Genomic DNA, 7,258 nt, shown 5'->3' with positions numbered 1-7,258 from the left:
TCATCACATAGATCCATTATTTCCTTTGTGGTTACAAAGTGAAAGTATTATAATTCCATCATTCCCTTTTTTACTTTAATGGTTAGAGTATTTCGATAAAGAGGAAATTCATTCAAATTTTATCAATATGTGGTTACCCCCAAGGAAGAGATAAAGGCTTTATATATTCTCCATTATTGACTAGTTTTAAAAGTAGCACCTGTCAATCATGGCCAATCCTCAAATAGTTCTCATAGGTTTACATGCTTAAATGCACTTAATTTGCAACTTGTTGTAGTTTTTAATCTCTAAGGATGCTGGTTGATCCACTTGTCAGGTTCTTGTAATAGCTACTAGCTTTTGTTGTCTACCATGATAAGTGTTTCTAGGGAAATTTTGCCCATTCCCTGTCTTAGACTGTAAATCAGTTTTGCTTTCTAGAAGGCCAGTTGTTTTTAGCAGGAAATAGATTTAAAATGACTAGAAACCACTAGCTGGATGCTGAAGACCATTTTACTGCTGGTTGGTCATATTCCTAGGATTTTCAGATATGGGAAATATTGTTTTGTAAAGACCAGCACTATAAATTTACACTAGTAACTTTTTATTTTTCCCTTTTATTAAAAATAGATTCTTTTCTCATGCAATTTGTTCGGATTACAGCTTCCTCTCCTTCTGCTCCTTCCAGTTATTCCCACCTTCCTCCCATCCCAATCCACTCCCTTTCTGAAAAGAACAGACTTCTGCGAAATACCAACAAAACATAACAAAATAAAATACAATAATATAAAACAAAATCTATCACATCTAAGTTGGACAAGGCAAACCAACAGGAGGAAATGTGCTGAAGAGAAGACACGAGAGTCAGTGACCCACTAATTCACACATGCAGGAGTCCCATAGAAATGACAAACAAAGCTATAGTATATATGGAGAGGACTTGTGCAGACCCACATAGTCCCTATGCAAGCTTATTCACTCTCTGCGAGCTCATATGAATCTTGCTCACCTGACTCAGAAGGCCTTGTTCTCCTGGTGTCCTCCATCCTCTCTGGTTCTTACACACTTTCTGCCTCCTCGTCCTTAGTGTTCACTAAGCTCTGAGGGGAGGGATTTGATGAGAACCCCCAATTTAGAACTGTCTGTTCCAAGGTGTCTCCCCCCCATCTCTCTGTGTTCTGTCTTTCTAATGTCTGGCTGTGGGTTTCTGTATTTGTTCCCATCTGCTATAGAACGGAGATTTCCTGAATGATGCCTAAACAAGGTATGCTCTAGTGTCCTTGGTATGAGAAGGTAATTTTCAGGCTATCAAAAGAGAACCAGAAATACTAATCCAAGTACAAAACCTTCGATCTACAATGCTGTCTTGTTTCTAAAATATGTTAGGGAAATGGTGGCAAAAAGCTTATAGGAGTGGCCAACAAATGTCTAATTTGACTTAAGGCCCACTTCATGAGATGGAACCCATACTGACACTCTTTGGGGTCAAGAGCCACAAACAAGGTAGCCCAGAGACCTAGGGTAAAATCAAATACTACCCGTCTTTTAAAAAACAGTGATAACATGACTCTTAATGATATTTTACTATACTCATACACAAATAATAATGTCAATACACAATAAGCCTATAGTTAGTTTTATTATTTTTTCACAAACTCTTACTTCCAAATCTAGTGCACAAAATCTTAGATGTCAAAGAATCAGCACTTTTTAAATTATTGCCCTAAGATATATACTATTCAACAATATATGAAGATAAGAAAAATATTGTAAGCGCATCGCTATCATTCGTTGGCTCAGCACATCGCCCAGTTGGAATATATGGAATTTCTGTTTTGAAATAACATGTAATAAATTGACTTTTTAATGATTGTGGCCTTAACTTACATTCCACAGGTACAAAAATTCTAAATTAAATAAAAAGCAGTATGTATTGACAAAAATACAACTTTTTTTCTGTTATGGTATCTCATATATTCACTATATTTTTACTTTTTGAAAATTTCACATATGTGTTTACATAATCTCTTCCTTGAATTCTTCTATAAATACAGCCGAATCTTTAACTACAGTCAAATTTGTGTATAAATATCTCCACTTTTAGATACCAATTTTAATAAACATCCCATTTTACATAAAGTTGTCTTGTAAATCATTTAATTATACTAAAGATATTTCTCACTTAATTTTTAGTGCATAGTACTCCAGTACAATGACAAACTATAATTTATTTAATGAATCTGCTTGGTATTTGCTGTATGAAGATTCTTATTCCTATCTCCTTAAATACTTTACAGGTATCCACTTTGCTTCAGTATTAGAAGCTCGATTACTGCATTAAATAGTAAAGATGTGCACGATTTTGTCAAATCTTGACTCATCAAATTTCTCATAATTTTATTTTCTTCTATTCATATTAATAGAAGGAAAATATGAGAATATCTTTTTCACCTATTTTATCACAATATAATGCCAAGATTTTTCATATTTTTCTAATATTTAGAAAAGAAATGGAAACTTTTTGTTATAGTATGCCTTCATTTGAAGTGAGTCATATGAACATTTTCTGAAGGAGTTAAATCACACTTACATTTCCCTATATACTAGAAAGTATCCTTTTATATTTTGCTAATTTCCCTTTTTCTTTTGTATTTTTAGAAGCTTACACATTCTAGTGACATTCGTGTTTACTGTTATATGAGTTAGCACTTACATACTATTGTTATAGTTGTTATTAATAATTCCATGATTATCTTACCATGACACATTTTTTGTTTTATAGTTAGAATACTTTGTTTAATTTAGAATATTTGATCTTGTGCATAATTAATTAAAATATTTTTGTACTTTGATGAAGGGAGCCACTTAACCTACTTCTGGCTACAGAGCATGGTGTGTACAGTAAATGCAACATCATTTAGATGAAGGAGCAGGAGCATGTGAAGTCTGGTGACAGCATTTTAACTATGTGAGACATTTTGTTTTTCACATGACAAAATCATATTTTTTGTGAACAAAATCAGTTTCTTTATCTAATTCTTCAAATTTCTTTACTTCTGTTATTTTTCTGCTTATAAACAAGACCAAAATTTAAAGAACTTCAGTGGGAAAACATTTCTCAAGCCTTATCCTCTATTAATTAAAATCAGAATATTATATGTCCCGCGCCCGCTCTGTATTCCTCGCCAGCAAGAAACACACGCAGGACACTCGGATCCTTCTGCAGACAAGCTTTAATGCATTAGACTGAGCAGAGACTAAGCAGAGACTTAGCAGAGACATTGAACGAAGAAAACCATCCCTATATAAAAGGCTGACCAGCCGCCTGGGACGTATTACCCTATGAATGGCTTCAGCTCCTCAGGGAAGAATGAGCCACGGGATAGGCAGAGATCAAAGGAATGGAGATTACCCAGCGCCTGTGAAGTAATTCACACCTTGGTGTCTTCAGGCAGCATTATAATGCAGGAACCGGCTTCCTACAATTATAAATGTCAACAAGGAACTAAGTGACATAAAACACGAGTGAATGCTGTGGTACAAACAGGTACTGCCCTTTTTTCCTGAAAGTACCACTTTCTGAATTTATAGAACAGAATTTTGACCTGAATAAAAATATGATTTTTTTAAAATAATAAACCCATTTACACCCAATTGTTGATTTCCCTGTTTTAAAAACAAACAAAACCATAACCAAAACCAAAACAAAAAATGGCACAGAGCAAACAAGTGTAGCTACAAAGCTTTGAAGATAGAGTCATCATGAACTTATTGTGGCAAGCAAGTATTGGATGTAGCTATGCAGAGTGACTATTTTTTGAGACAGCCCAAGATGTGGGGAATGAGAGTAAGAAAATACTCCTACTTTCACTTTTAATTTAATTTTATTTTTTAAGATAGCCAGGGCTGTACAATAAAGGAACTTCTGGAGGCATCACCATCCCTGACTTCAACATCCCTACTACAGAGCTCTAGTCCTGAAAACAGCTTGGTATTGACACTAAAATAGACAGGTAGACCAATGGAATAGAGTTGAAAAACCTGATAGTAACTCACACACCTATGAACACCTCATTTTTGACAAACAATCCAAATTTATATGATGGAACAAAGAGAACAACTTCAACAAATGGTGCTGGCATAACTGGTTTCAGACATGTAGAAGACTGCAGATGGATCCTAGCCTATCGCCTTGCACAAAACTTAAGTCAAAATGGATCAAAGACCTCAACATAAATCCAGCTACACTGAATCTATTAGAAGACAAAGTGGGACATACCCTTGAATTAATTGGTACAGGAGACCACTTCCTGAACATTACACCAGTAACACAGACACTGAGATCAACAATTGATAAATGGGACCTCTTGAAACTGAGAAGCTTCTGTAAGGCAAAGGACACAGTCAGCAAGACAAAAACAGCAGCCCACAGACTGGGAAAAGATATTCAACATCCCCATATCTGACAGAGGGCTGATCTCCAAAATATACAAAGAACTCAAGAAACGAATCTCCAAAACACCAAACAATCCAATTAAAAAGTAGGGTACAGAACCGAAGAATGGATAGAGAAAATGTGGTACATTTACACAATGGAGTACTACTCAGTGGGGAAAAAAATGGAATCTTGAAATTTGCAGGAAAATGGATGGATCTAGAAGAAACCATTCTGAGCGAAGTAACCCCATCACAAAAAGACAAACATGGTATGTACTCACTCATATGCAGATTTTAGACATAGAGTAAGGATTACCAGCCTACAATCCACACTGCCCAAGAAGCTAATAAATAAGGAGGACCCTAAGAGAAACATACATGGTCCCCTGAAGAAGGGGGGAGGGTCAAGATCTGCTGAGCAAATTAGGAGCACAGGTGAGGGGGGAGGGAGCTAGGAGAATGAGACAGGGAGAAGAAAAGTGATGCGGAAGACATGAGGGAGCAGAAAGTTTGAGTCAGGGGAAGAATAGATGATAGCAAGAATGGAGATATCATAATAGAGGCAGACATTTTTGGCTTACAGAGAAATCAGGCACTAGGGAAATGTCTGGAGATCTACAAAGATGACACCAGCTAACAATCTAAGCAACGGAGAAGAGGCTACCTTAAAGGCCCTCCCCTGATTATGAGATTGAGGACTAATTTATATGCCATCCTATAGCCTTCATCCATCAGCTGGTAGAAGTAGAAGCAGACATTCACAACTAAGCACCGAACTGAAATGGAACCCAGATGCAGAGAAGGACGAGTGAAGAGCACAGGGGTCCAGATCAGGCTGGTGAAACCCAGAGAAACAGCTGACCTGAACATCGGGGAACTCTTGCTCCCCAGACTGATAGCTGGAATACCAGCATGGGACTGATCCAGACCCCAGGATCATGGTTTCTGTGAGGAAACCTCAGAAATCTACAGGACCTCATGTAGAACTTCAGTACTTATCCCTAGCATAGATGTGGACTTTGGGAGCCCATTTCATATAGAGGAATACTCCCTGAGACAAGACACACGGGGATGGGCCTAGGCCCTATCCCAAAGGATACAATAGGCACTGATGACACCCTATGGAAGGCCTCACCATCCAGGGGGAGCAGAAAGGATATGTGATAGATAGGGTTTTAGTTCGGGGGTGGTAGGGGAGCAAGGGTGGGAGAAGGCAACTCTGATTGTCATGTAAAACAATCCTGTTTCTAATTCAAATTAAAAAATCTGATAAAAAAGAAGCAATACCTATATTTTGAAGTCTGTTTCAAATTCATTGTTATGTTCTCTCAATACATTTGTTGAATAAAACAATGCTATCATATGAAAAAAAAAAGATGGGCAGGGCTGGCCTTGACTTTGTATTCCTCCTAACTCTTCCTCTCAGGTCTGAGGTAGTATGCTCTCCTTTTACACTAACTACAAGATGTACTTGAGGGCAAGTGAATCCTTGATTTCTCTTTATGAATATATTCAGGTTAACAAAAGAATTATGGCAAGAAAGAAGGAGGAACAGCCAACATGTGAATGGACACATTCATGTAAAGACTTAAGACACATACACATTTCAGGTTTTAAATTTGAACCCCAATTAGGAAAAGTCTTCTTTAAAAGCCTGATACAAAGTGGAGAGCTTTAACACTGGGTATTAAATATTTTAGTAATGATTTTGTAAGGTGTGGTGGGCACAGTAGCCTAGGTTAAAGTTATTTCCAAGGGATTGGCACATACATTATTTTTCTGTGTAAGTTCCCAGACTTTCATACATGTTTACTGTCACCCAGTATAGTCCCCAATCTTACTTACCCAACATTGTGTCATTTTTCTAAAACTCTTCAAGATCACTTTGTGGTGCCCAAATATTCCTAGATATGTGAGTTTCTTCATGTAATTGAAGTGCTATTGACTTACTTTACCACAGGCTATACTGCTAGAGAAAACAGTGTCTCCCTTTCTAGCAACTAATAATTGCTGATAGATATCCATATGGTTTGGGGTGGGACTATACTCTCAATTCCTCTTTCCTTCATGAGAGTTGGTCTGGCTTGGGCTTATATGGGCTTTCTTTGTGTTTCACAATCACTGTGAATTCATATGTGCAGATTCCCAGCTGTGTCCAGAAGATAATGCTTCCTTACAATCATTCCCAACCTTCTCCACTGCTATTCTGTAATAATCACTGTGTCTTGGAGGTGCTGTTGTGATGCTTATGTATCCTTCAGGATTGAGCATTGTAGCAAATTGTTAATCCCCATATATTGTAAACAGGGGCTTCTGAAATGTGGAATGAAAGATGCAGTTTTCTATGGGTCTGACAATAAGTCATTGGGAGTCAGTTTATTACTATGTCCATTTAGCAGTATACAGTAGTAGGTTATGAGACTTTCTTTTCGAATACTTCAGGGCATGTTAGAAGTCAACAGATGAAGAAGATTGCTTATAATTCTCAAAGCTAAGTTAAAACTATATGAAGCATAATTATCATCATAAAATTACTCTGTGATATTTCTATACATTATATACAGTTAGTTTTAATGTATAAAAGGTAGAAATTAATATTTATAATATAAATGAAACAGGTTACTTACTATACTTCATTGGTAGTGATTTCTGTATAAAAGTTGAGGTTTACTGGATTGCATGCAAACAGAATGGCAGAGCCTTTGAAATCCTAGTTATAAAACACTCATTAATTTGTAAATAGCATTAAACGGAATGAAAAATGTAAATCCCTAACATTCCCACATTTTGGTAAAACTTTCTTATTCATATTTTAATGAAAATATCAAGTTCATACAATGCA

The sequence above is a fragment of the Cricetulus griseus genome (assembly GCF_003668045.3).
Source record: "Cricetulus griseus strain 17A/GY chromosome 1 unlocalized genomic scaffold, alternate assembly CriGri-PICRH-1.0 chr1_0, whole genome shotgun sequence".
Lineage (NCBI taxonomy): Eukaryota > Metazoa > Chordata > Mammalia > Rodentia > Cricetidae > Cricetulus > Cricetulus griseus.
Note: the sequence above shows the minus strand (reverse complement) of the source record.